The sequence below is a fragment of the Pinus tabuliformis genome, chromosome J, assembly GCF_031772625.1.
Source record: "Pinus tabuliformis cultivar Carrire ecotype Pingquan chromosome J, CPIR1, whole genome shotgun sequence".
Classification (NCBI taxonomy): Eukaryota; Viridiplantae; Streptophyta; class Pinopsida; order Pinales; family Pinaceae; genus Pinus; species Pinus tabuliformis.
In genome coordinates this window covers 1,014,334,013-1,014,347,709 of record NC_142295.1, presented here as the reverse complement: position 1 = coordinate 1,014,347,709, position 13,697 = coordinate 1,014,334,013, and the positions used below count along the sequence as shown (strand labels likewise).

Here is a 13,697-nt window from a genome sequence, read left to right as displayed (position 1 = left end):
TGAGGAGAAGACCTTTTGAAATAAATGTTGATTCAAAAACTTTAATGACTAGGGGTCACTCTAAGGAGTGAAATGATGAGAGATCTAGTGGGAGGAAATTTAAAGCTAGAGGAAGATTGTAATATCCCCAAATAATGCTTAATGCTTCAGAAAAGCAAATAACTGTATTCTATTACCATGCCACAACTAAATGATATACAAACAGAATCAATAAGAGCCATGCTAAATATAAGCTATAACTCATTCATATAGTTGAATTACCAATATCAAGCCATTCATAGGCAAATATAAAAGAGATCTGTTCACTTCCATTCCAACATTGTTTGTTCACTTAATTCACTCACTGAATGCTAAAAGGGACTAAAACAAGTATATAAGCAATGGGTGAAACTGTACACAGAATTGAACATCTTCATTTAATCTCAATCTAGTTCTCACATTTAGGTTTCTAAAATATGTGAACATGTCTTTGATCAACCAGAGTTTGTTGATGGAGAGGCAAATCACTTCAACAATTTCATAAAGGTGACTTAGACACTATAACCTTGATATGAGATTCAATCAATATTTAACAAAATAATTTTTCTATATTTCCCAATCATTTGTGTCATGAGATGATATAAAACTATGATGATGTCAACATTGTAGTATGTTACTATGCAAGAAATTTAAGGCTGGAGGCCTATAACCCTCCTCAATGTCTCCCACAAGGTTATTACAAACATTTTAAGAAAATGATTCAAGTCGCAATTTTCCACAATCATAAGAAAGAATATTATCACCTTGCAGAGCATCAAATTGGCCAGGGAGATGAGTAAGAAGGCTCACTTCCTTGAATTTGATCTTGACAAGTCATATAATATAATTAAGTGAGGATTTATTGTAAGCATGCTACATGGTTAGATTTATTGTAAGCATGCTACATGGGTTAGTGAGGATTTATTGTAAGCATGCCATTAAACTCTGCATATACGGTGCTTGTATACAGTGCTTGTATACTCTGCATATACAGTGCTTGTATACATCTGTTCCTCATTTTCCGAAGAAGTTAGATAAAAATGTCATAGTGCACAATGAAGCAGTGTCAAGTTAGTGGTTCAAGTCATTAATTGACAAGAGGATGGATCATCTACAACACAAATGACATGAGGAATGCATCAAAAGCATGGACAGCACCATGATTTCTTATGTAAAGGAGACAAATGCGTTGGTTGATATGGACATATTTTTTATTTGTGTACTTTATAAAACTACAAACTTGTATTCATGTAAGCATTGAAGGTTATAGAGTATGGACAAGATGCATAATGTATTGGTTGGTATGGATGTAAGGGTTTATTTGTTTACAATGAGAAAAAAGAAACTGTAGCCTCTAGAAGTGATCCATTATGTCCATTTAAACAAAGATATGATATGCAGATACATGATGTTAAGATAATAAATTCACACAAGCACCCAATTATCAAACATTGACACTTGAATATGCAATACCAAGCTTTCAAGTGGTATCAGACCTGGGCATGGGCAAGTTTATAATCTTCTTCAAAAGTACCAAATCAGGCTTCATAGAATAGAAACTATTTGCTTTTGATTATTAGAACTTACAGCCAAATTTTTCTTCCCTAAAATTGTTTTTTGTCATTTGTTTGTAGCATAAGTTATAAAGCCACTAATGCCCTAAACTCTGCATATACAGTGCTTGTATACTCTGCATATACAGTGCTTTTATACATCAATTCTTCATTTTCCGAAGAAATTAGATAAAAATGTCATAGTGCACAATGAAGCAGTGTCAAGTTAGTGGTTCAAGTCATTAATTGACAAGAGAATAGATCGTCTACAGCACAAATGACAGGAGGAATGCATCAAAAGCATGGACAACACCATGATTTCTTATGTAAAGGAGACAAATGTGTTGGTTGGTATGGACATATTTTTTATTTGTGTACTTTATAAAACTACAATATTTATGTAAGCATTGAAGGTTATAGAGTATGGACAGGATGCATAATGTATTGGTTGGTATGGATGTAAGGGTTTATTTGTTTACAAGGAGAAAAAAGAAACTGTAGCCTCTAGAAGTGATTCATTATGTCCATCTAAACAAAGATATGATATGCAGATCCATGATGTTAAGATAATAAATTCACACAAGCACCCAATTATCAAACATTGACACTTGAATATGCGATACCAAGCTTTCAAGTGGTATCAGACTTGGGCATGGGCAAGTTTGTAATCTTCTTCAAAAGTACCAAATCAGGCTTCATAGAATAGAAACTATTTTCTTTTGATTATTAGAACTTACAGCCAAATTTTTCTTCCCTAAAATTGTGTTTTGTCATTTGTTTGTAGCATAAGTTATAAAGCCACTAATGCCCTAAACTCTGCATATACAGTGCTTGTATACTCTGCCTCAAACCTATTCAAACAAGAACACAAGATTCTGCAAACCAAGCTTCTTCAACTTGGCAACAAAGATGTCCCCCTTTGAAACCAACAACCACTTGATACTAAATTGTTTTACCTGGAGAGCAACCTATAGCAATTAGAGAAGAATCTATAGCAGAAAAATTGTGAAGATAAATAGGAAATTCAAAATATTTAAAACTATAACAAAGAAGTACATAAAGCAACAAGGATTGTTTTTTTAATATAGAGGGAACAGATGATTGTTCACCTTTTTTTCTATAAGGAATGTACAAACGTTGAAACAATGTCGCCCCTAAAATCAGAAATACAATTGGGAAACAACTTTGTTTTTGAAGCACAAGAATGCAAGCTAGAGATTTCTTTATGCATTTCATATACAATGGAAACTGCTAGTTACACAGATAATGTAACTCAGCATATCTTCACACTTGAAAGAAACTCAACACACACTGTTATTTTTTTGTGACTTGTAAATATAATTTAAACATGAGAGAAGAAATTCTCCTCTAAATTTACAATCTCTGTTGTATCAGATAATCAAGCCATTTGCTGAGATGAAAAACTGGGTCAACTAAAGAAAAATCACTACATTTTGTTGCATCAAATACTCTTTGAAGATTAGTAAAACTGCACACAGTTTGTCTACACTCAGCAATCATAGACTTCAGATCTGTTAGCCTTTTTTTCTGATATATCAAAAGGAAAACTCCAAGCTCTGTATCTCTGGAACTCCAGCTCTTAGTCTGTTTGAAGAGGAAGTAACTCATCATTGGCCAGTCCAATAAACAAGAAGACATGGATCATGCACCAACGGACCAAAATAAATATGTTTTTTCAACAACAGTTACTCCATGACTTGTTTTAATTACACACACCTTTCAAGCTGTTGCTGCTAACAGTGAAAGTGGTGATGTTCTATCCGGTGTGAAAACTAGCCTACCATCTGAGCTTCTGTTAGGATGTGAGATAGCAATAGATGAACCATGCTTGTGTGAAGAAAATGAAACAATGAATTCATCAAGATTTTCAGTTCTTGTAGGTGTGTCTGCCGAAGGAGGTTCAGAAGGTGGCACAGGATGTGCTTTATCGCCTGCAAGCATTTGCACTACTTCTCTCATACTAGGTCGAGCTTCGGGATGAGGATGGGAACAAAGCAAACCCAGGTCAAGAACGAGCCCAACTTCTTCAACAGGGTACTCATTAAGAAGTCTAGGATCAACTGCTTCCAAAAGCTTTCCCTTGGAATGCAACTCTCGAACCCAGTCAACCAAAATTAATTCTTCGGGAGACATCTTCGGCTCAATGGGTCTTCTTCCACAAGCCACTTCAAGCAATAAAGCCCCAAATCCGAACACATCAGTGCTTGTTGTGGCCTTACCAGTAAGAGGAAGCTCTGGAGCAAGGTATCCAGTAGTTCCAACTACATGGGTGGTGTGAGGATTTGAACCATGTTCATATAAACGAGCAAGCCCAAAGTCCCCTAACCTGCCATTCAAATATGCATCTAACAATACATTGCTTGCTTTGACATCTCTATGGACTACTGTCTGCTCCCATTCTTCATGAAGATAAAGCAAAGCCGAAGTAACCCCTTTCAAAATTGTATACCTCTGCGACGAAGTCAACATATTCTGTGTGCTCTCAAACAAGAGCTTGTCAAGGCTACCATTTGGCATGTAATCATAGATAAGCAGAAGCTCTTCCTTATACCGACACCAACCTTGAAGCTGAACTAAGTTCCTTGTGCCTCAGTCGGCCAATGCTTGCAATCTCCGCAATAAATTCCCTCACCCCTTGCTTGGATTCATGCGAAACCCGCTTCACTGCAACTTCCCGCCCAGTGCTGGGAATAACGCCCTTATAAACCCTGCCAAAACTTCCAAACCCCAGCAGCTGTTTGTCCCTAAATCCCTTTGTGGCCACTTTAAGTTCACTGTAGGGGAATCTATGAGGACCATATTCAAGCTCCCATTCTTCAATCACCTCACTCTGTCGAATCCCCCTAATAAGGTAAACTGCTGCCAGACTTGCAAGAACTGTGATACTTACGACAGCTATGGATACCTCAACTATGAACCTTCTAATCTTCACCATAGAATTTGCAGATGTAATCTGAGGAAGCTTTGAGAGTTCAAGGTCCTGTGCAGGCCCATTCATCCTGAAACTGGTATTCCTAACTGAAGTCACGCCTGCTGTTCGTTAAACTAGTTTCAGAAACTAGTGCGCGGGTGACAATTTGAATGGAACAGGAATAAGGAGCTCCCGAACAATACACCGCGGCTAGTCTGTCAGGGGATGTCAGGCCCCATTCTCTACATCCGAATCCGATATCTTGTGAGGCCCTAGCAGGGAATGTCAGGATTGCCAGGGAGGGTGGCGGAGAAGCGGAGAAGGAGGGTGGCAGAGCTCCGAGAGGGTGGTGGAGGGTGACGACATTCCCGGTGGCCTGAGCCAGACGATTTTCCAGCCGGTGCCGGAAAACGGGCCATTCTACCGCCTAGGTAGACTACTCCTTTGAAATGGAATAGAAAAGAACTGCCAAGCTTACAATATATATATATATATATATATATATATATATATATATATATATATATATATATATATTAATATTATTTATTTTAATTTTATTTTATAATATGAATTGGGCAAGCGCAACCCATGTATATCAATACACATCATCTGACCATTAACGTGTACCGTTGTCAACTTCCTCCAAGCATACACATTACAAACTAAATTCATTGAGACAGTGTATGTTAGCCATTAAATTTAACCAAATACAAAATCCAATAAATAACATATCTAACCCTAATACATTAATAAAATTATAGCTCCATAAATTTTGATTACCCACATTACATAGGTGTCACCTACGAATAACTCTCAAATCAATTTAATAAAATTAACTTTGGTTTCTCCCTAACACTACCCCATAGCTCCATAAATTTTGATTACCCACATTACACCACATTACATAGGTGTCACCTACGAATAACTCTCAAATCAATTTAATAAAATTAACTTTGGTTTCTCCCTAACACTGCCCCGTGTCGTACAGCTGGATTTAATCTTTAATAATCTTTAATGCTTTTCTTCAGAGCGTTACTTTCCTTTAACGAAACCATTATTCATCCAAAGTTGATTCTATAATAGGTTTTTTTTTTATATACACTAAAATATCAACATTTTATAATATTAGCATTTAATCCAATTTTATTGTGAATACACACTTAGATTTTATTATATATTTACTTAAAAGTTTTTTATATTAAAAAAAAATGAGTAATATTAGTCACTAAAAATAATTAGTTCATATCATAAACAATTATCATCACAATATGAGTAGTGAGTTGAGTATTTTAGAGATGTTATGTTTTTTTTAAACGTATAAAAATTCTCCATTATGGTTTGTTTTAATCAATTTTTGTTGGGTAGTTAAAGTAAATTTGAATTAAAAATAAAAATAATTTTATGTTAAAATTAAAATTCTACGTTATTATTTTTTAATTAATTTTTGTTGGGTAGTTAAGGTAAACTTGACTTGGTCAAATTATCAGTGATTTTTGAGTTTTAGGTTTATGAGAACTCATGGTATTCAAGCGGAATATAGCTTACCTAAAAGGGAAAATACCCTTTAACTCCACATTTATCAAGCACCGAGGCGAATCAAATTCTTGAGATGTGAATATATTAAAACGCAGTAATTCCTCTCTATGCTTGGTAAATCCGGAAATAGATATAGGCTAATTTATTTTATACAAATTTAAAACTCAACCTCTTCAAATAAAATAATATTATCTATATATTAAATATTAACTCTTTAAAAAATAAAAAATAAAATATTTTAAAACTAATAACGAGCGAGTCAAACACTTAAAACAATAAAATAATATAACAAAATGAAGAAATTAAAGAAAATGTCCCCTATCATCAAATACAAAACCCTTTTTAAGCTTGAGCATTTCGACCATGTTAAAATTTACTTAGAACCACATAAATAAACCTTTATTAGTGTTTCCTCTAATATTCTTCCAAAAATACAACAAATAATTATGATGTAGGATAACAATAAATTAGATTTATTTTTTAATGGATTTTAAAACTTATATGGAGATATTTTGATAAGGTTCAAGGAATAGGCTCCCCCATCCTCTTAGAATCTAAACTCTTATTAAATCATAAGTTTTTAAGGTTCAAGGAATAGGCTCCCCCATCCTCTTAGAATCTAAACTCTTATTAAATCATAAGTTTTTGTTTTTCGGGAAAAGTGGAAACAAAAAAGCATTTCATTTTAGAATATGAGGCCTTCAAAGACAACTTCAAAAGTTATGCGCTGCCAGCTAGCTTTTGGGATAATCTATTTGGCGAGGGGTTTGTCCAGAAGCTGGAAGCATTTAAGGGTCAAATACATCAATCTGTCCCCATAAGTCTTTAGCAATACATCAATCTGTCCCCATAAGTCTTTAGCCTCGTATACGTTAAAATAATTTCTTTCTTTCTTCTTTATATACTCTTAGTGTTATAATAATAATAACTAAATTTAATTTTAAACCTCACCAAAATTCCTCTAACAAATTATTAACTAATTATAATAATAAAATATAATTTAACAAAAAAAATTCCATATAATAACATAATAAATTATTATAACGCTCCTCTTAGAAGAAAAAGGCAAAGCAACATGCCATAACGACCACGTACTCAAAATAATAAGAGTTTCCATGGGAATTTCTCCTACAAAATAACAACCTCATCCCTCGAAAAGATACCATAGGAACATGTGCAACATGGTCCACAAATATACCGTAGGAACATGTGCACAAATACATGTGTTATGGCATAGATATGTGTGCATATATACCAAACAAACTCCCCAAAATAATGCCTTGAAGAATACTATGGCTGCTTCAAAACCACGTGCAATCTCATGAAACAACATGCACCAGCCGTAATCCACCATCCAAACAAAGGGAACTCGGGAGAAGCGACCTAGATGACTGTGTAAAAATTATCCACAACCTCAAAATAGGTGGCAAATTGCCAAGTAAAAGGAGGAATTTACATAAAATAATTTTAAAAAAATTTATCCAATTTTTCTATAACTCTTTTGATGTTGAGTGATGTACCTATGTCACTGATTCTAATAAGTATATACATTTGAGGTATGAGTATGTTATCTATATTCGCCAAATCAACATGCTAATACATACTAGTTAGGGTTTCATATTTGTAATGAACTATGTATTGATATATTGGTATCTTACGCGTATGTTACCTAGATATCAATATATTGGTATCTTTTGATAAGTCACTTAGTGGTTAATTAATTGGAGGATATGATAGGTCATTGTGGGAGGTTAGTGGCATTAACTATTTAGTTATGGGTTGAGGATATGATAGATCATTATGGGAGGTTAGTGGCATTCACTCGAGGGGGAGATAAGTGTGGGAAACTTTGAGGAGAGGGAGCAATTTTATAGGGAGCTTCTAGAAAAACTCCGGGAGGGGAAGGGGGAAGGGGCAGAGGAGGCAGCAAGAGGATTTGTGGTGGAATTTTTATTTTGGAACTTGGGAGTGCAGAGGTTTCACTGTCATTATGAGGTAAATTCTGGTGTTGGACACTGGAGGGGTGTCGACACAGGCATCTCAAACACACTACAGCCGCAGTTTGGAGTTGGACTTGAAGGGCTAGGGAACATCTAAAGATTCCCTGAGCTAAGAAGTCAGGTAGACTTCCTTGGTTGAGAGGGTGACATATTTAGTTGAATAGTCCTAACAAGAGCACTACAATTGAGCCATTATAACTAGGTATTTTTCTTATTGTTGATTAAGTTATGTAAATTGCCACAAATCAAATTCCTTTTGCATGCTTTTATTATTATATATATATATATATATAAGTTGTTAAATATGTTGTTTTTCCTTATGTTATAAAATTGTGGAAGTTTGTTAGCCATTGGTCCTTTCACATGATATCAGAGCTTGTAATCAACAAAAGTCCTATAATCGAAGGATGTGAAGGATCGATGGTAAGGCGGTGTTTCACTAGAGGAGGTAGGCAGTTTGAATCCTCCGTCACACCACTTTGATACGCTATGGAGGATACATATGGACTACTTATAAAAGACATAGATAAAAGTGCAGTTCATCTTTGTATTGTTTAATGCCTCAATGAGCTCAATTGGTTGGTATATATTCAAGATTGTTTCGAGAATGCAAAGCTTAACACAACAGTTGAATTCTTCATGAAGACTCATGTTAGGGTGTTGTGTGAAGATGACCATAACTTGAGCAAGAGCTTCAAGATTTTCATTGTTTCGAGAATGCAAAGCTTAACACAACAGTTGAATTCTTCATGAAGACTCATGTTAGGGTGTTGTGTGAAGATGACCATAACTTGAGCAAAAGCTTCAAGATTTTCTATGATCATATGTGTGGAATTTTTAGATGCTTGGGAAAAGTGGGTTTATTTATCATGTTCCCCCACTTCCTCGCTCTTCTAACAACCTTCCATGCATTTCAATATCTTTGGATATCAAGGGAGTCAGCAATTTAGGGATGCAAAATCGGTTTTAGGCATCTGGGTTTATGGGTCTGAGCATTTTGACAATCAAGCCCTTCATAGACCAATTAGGATTCCCCACCCACCCCTTCTGAGAAATTTGGATCCATAGCCTCTATATTATTATTTTGCAGTTATGATAGTGGATGTTGCATCTCGGTTATGTGCATCCCAATAGTTGGTTGACTTAGTTGGGCCTACTCTTATGGATTTTTCTTGAACTGATTAGGTCTAGGTTAGCCGTGGATGAAGTGTTGGAAATACTAAGAGGGGGGTGAATCAGTATTTCCTTTAATTTTTACAATTGGTTAGATTTTTTTACTCATCGAACAAACGTCACATCACAGATACAGTGCACAAAAGATTTCTCTCAACAAAAGCTTCATTATGTATGGCTACATACAAATTTACTAGTCAGGGCTAGAAGGAAGTAGAATACTCCCAAGAGTTTTACCAGCAAGGTTGGAAGGAAGCAACTGCTCCCTAAGTCTGAAGATATTTGCAGACTCAATCTGAAGGGGTCTTCAGTCCCCTAAGCACTTCAACTCAACCACTCTGCGCCACAACACTCTGCTGCTCTAAACAACGACTATGTTTGGGCTCTCATACCAGGGAAAATGACCCAACTGTACTACAATTTGCTCTTCATATTTCACTGTCACAAGTACTACAACATCCGTGCCTCTCTACTCAGAATTCTCTGTTAACTCATTACATCATCAACCACACTTTGCTCAACAACAATAGTAGCATTCTCTCACATTGGTAATAGTAACCCTGCTTGGTCAACACCTCTTAGCAGCGCCCATAATACATGAACCATCCATACACATCCCTTTCGTATCCTCAGTAAATCAGCTCTAAACATATCTCTATCGTTGATGCCCTGAAGATGTCTTGATGCAGTGCCTCTGAAGTAGTGGAAGATAAGAGAATGATGACCCCTACTAACAGACTTCTTCAATTGAGCTGCAAGATGTGACTACTAATAGTGAAAAGCCTTACTCAAATCCAAAACTCAAAAAGGTTTATTCTCAATTCATCAACTCCAGCGAGTAGCCATAGGTCAATAAAAATCTAAAACCCTACATGATATGTCTTAGCAGAGAGAGTTGGAGAATTAGATCAAACAATCCCTACAACTACAGATGCACTGTCATTGTGATCTAACGAAGCCTTCAATTTAGTCGGATATTAACTATTGTTGTAGGATGCATTTACCAGTCAAGTGCCAGAGAATTTGTCACACACCTTATTCTTTCGTTCTTTCTTCAAATCCTAGCTCACTTTACAAGTCCAACAAGGTAACAAGTAATGGTCTTTAGATTTGTACCTATGTGCAACAGAAATGGTTGCCACAAAGGGATTCTTCTCTAGTCAAGCTTTTATGTAACAAACACACTAATTTATAAAACAATGATTCTGATGTAAACAGAATCAGACCCAAACATACCATTGTACTTAAATACACCAGTCAATGATACAATGTTATGGAATCTAGAGCCTTCACCAAACTTCAAGTATACTATCTAGATTTCGTAAGTTCAACAAATATGTTTCAACATAAAATTAATGTTCCAGGGGCCAAATTCTTGAGCTTGTTGTAATACTTCTGTGACTTCATAAACTTGAATGCACCAGTAGACAAATTTACCAGAGATATCTAGGGTACTGCCAGCCGTTTTCACCAGCAACATGTAACATTTATCTAAAACAGGGTTCTTGCCTTCAGCGGCCCTCCTTAAGATTTTCAACACTCCACAGAGCTGCATAAGTATATAGCCTCAAAATTGCATTCAAATCTTTCCCATGAAGTGAGACGAGTGTCTCCTTTTAATGTTCTTTAGGATGTCAAATGAGGGAGCCAACCTGTATCATCTTGGAGGGAAAATTTGAGATTTAAATTTCAATTTGGTGCCAAAAACCCCAAATTAAATTAGGTTGACTTGCCTTTGATTTAAATTTAAAAATTAAAATTCCCTAAATGAGATATTTGGTGACAAGGATATTTAATTTAACTTTTGACAAAAGGTCTTCCTGTCTTCATGATTCTGTCAGCTAATAATAATTTTCCACACCATCTCCCTTTGGGAGCTTTGACCATAAGATGGGGGCATCATCTTTAACTAGGCATATCTCTCAAACCGTGAGGACCCACAAAGCGCTCCACATATCAGCAGAAACAACTTGATGAGGACTATCAACCTAGAGGGGTCCCATGCCAAGAATCATGACGAACACGATCAAAAGTGTGGGGCAAGAGTGGGGTATGATCATCTTCCAAGGGATTCAAACCCTAGAGATAGAGTTTCACCAATGCATCATCTCATTCATGCATGCTAGCATACCGAGGACGTCAATGACGATATTTTGCACCCAATTTGACATCAATGACAACATACTCAACAATCTCCCCCTTCGTCATTGATGTCAACACATTGACCATAACCTAACATGTTGCATAATCTCCCCTTAACTTCATGCTTCTTTTCTATGTTTCTTTCCAAGATAATCAATGGCAAAGGGTGGCTAACACATCCTTTTCATTAATGATATCTTCGTTTGACATTACTCCCCCTGATAATGTGCTCTCTTGTTGCATCATCGCTTTCATTACACAGGCTCCCCTTAACAGTGTACTTTCCTACTGTATTATCTCTTCCATTACATAGGCTCCCCCTATCTCTATGCATCCTTTGATCATGTGATGTAGCTCCCCCTGTTTCCATGTTTCCGATCTTCCATTGACTGGTTTGTTTTCTCCCCCTGATAGTTATGCTTCTTCATAGCTTGCCACAGTTGATTTCATCTGGTCTTCTTGCTTTTGGATTTTTCTCCAAACTTTGGTGGTCATGCTTTCCTGCTTGGTGAATGTCTTTCCTTCCTGGTTTTGTGAGGTCAACTTTAAGTTGCTTCTACAATCTCGTGCAAAATGGCCAAAATTGTGACATAGGTAGCACTCTAATTCTAGTTTGAACAATGGAGCAAATCCTCTGTTGTCTTAGGCATATGGGACTCTGCCAAATATGCCTCTAGGGTTTAGATAAACCCCTTTATCATCACTCCTATTGTATTCCCTACAATCTCCAACTCTATGTCCATAGTTAGAACATGCAAAGAAATATCTCCATAAAATGTTCAACCGTATCTGGGTGAATAAGGTGATGATCTCCTAAAGGTGTCTCGCCCTTGAGGAAATCCAAGGCCTTATTGCTCTCCACTTTTGAATGTTCTTCTATGATTTGGCGTCTTGAATGCATTAACTTGACTCCTTGAGGCATTGATCTTCTATATCCTAGTGTTGGTTGACTTGTGCAAAACTTTGACTTTGGACTTCTCTTCATCTTTGGCATGAGGCTTCGTTTCTTCTTTGATATGTGGCTACTCTTTATCCCTTATATGAGTGCTAAGTAACCGGATTCGTTATATAGGGTCCACGAATCCGAATCCGTCGTGTTGGACACGATTCGCCCGAAAATCGTGTCCAAAAAACATGACACGTCGAATCCCAAGCGTGTCACGAAAATCACCAGCTTGTCACGATTTTTGACATCTTGTCCTATTTTCCAGGACTCATTTGGCAGAAAAGTGACCTGCGCGGGTATGAAAAGGCCGCATTTGTTCATTACAACCACATTGTTTATCATTTGGCAAGCGTTGTTTGAGCTGTTGGCAAGTGGAGAAGGGTTTGGAGCAAGGAGTTAAGGGAGTAGAGCGTTCGGCAAGGAGATTCAAGCACCAGGTAAGTGCATTTCAGCTCCATTTTTTTGCATTTCTTATTCTATTACAGCAGTTTGTATATGATTTTTTGTTTACAAATTTGTGCATGTTTTGTTCATTTCTTTTACAGTATTCATGGCTCAATCAAAGGCAGCAGTTAGGGGGCAAAGGAAGGGCAAGAATGTCATGGGTGGAGATGCCCCTCCTCCCCCAATATCATCAGAGTCTGCTGCAAGTAATGTTGAGGGAAGAGGAGGACCTAAAGACAATGATAAATATCCATTGTGGAAATATGTCACAAGAGAGGATGGGACAAACACCAAGGGAAAGGGAGGAGGCAATGTGCAATGGAAATGCAACTTTTGTCACATTTCTTTCAAAAGCACATATTACTGTGTGAAAGCACATTTGTTGGCTTTACCAGGTTGTGGGATTGGAGCTTGTAAAGTTGTTTCTTTACAAAAGAGAAAAGAATTGGAAAAGGAGTCCAATGTTGGTATGGAACATGTGGCTTCAAAATCAAGAAAACCCAAGAATGAAGACCCCCTTCCATTTTTGAGGAAAGCCACCACCAAATTTCCATTTGAGAGTTCTACTTCTACTGGGGGACAAGCAGCAAAAAGAAGAGCACTTGGTCCAATGGACAAGATTTTCCAAAAAGAGAGACGGGAAGAGCTTGATCTCACCATTGCCTTCTTCTTCTATCAAAACTTCATATCATTTAATGTTGCACGCTCACCTCTATTTATTGAGATGTGCCGAGCTCTAACTCAAGGGGCTCCAACAGGGTATGTGCCTCCTGGGTCAGAGAAGCTGAGAACCACATTGTTGACGAAGGCAAAAAAAGAGGTGCAAAAAATGCTTGAGCCTATTGTAGCATCATGGCCAACATCTGGGGTTAGCATTGTTTCTGATGGATGGACAGATCCAGCACAACACCCAATCATCAACTTCATGGTGTCTTCCTTGAGTGGTCTAG

General features: G+C 36.8%; 1 pseudogene; it reads right to left on the bottom strand.

Annotated features, from left to right (window-relative positions):
* Positions 1 to 3,311: 3,311 nt before the first annotated feature.
* On the bottom strand, positions 3,312 to 4,109 carry LOC149230301 (L-type lectin-domain containing receptor kinase IV.2 pseudogene; annotated as a pseudogene).
* Positions 4,110 to 13,697: the final 9,588 nt, after the last annotated feature.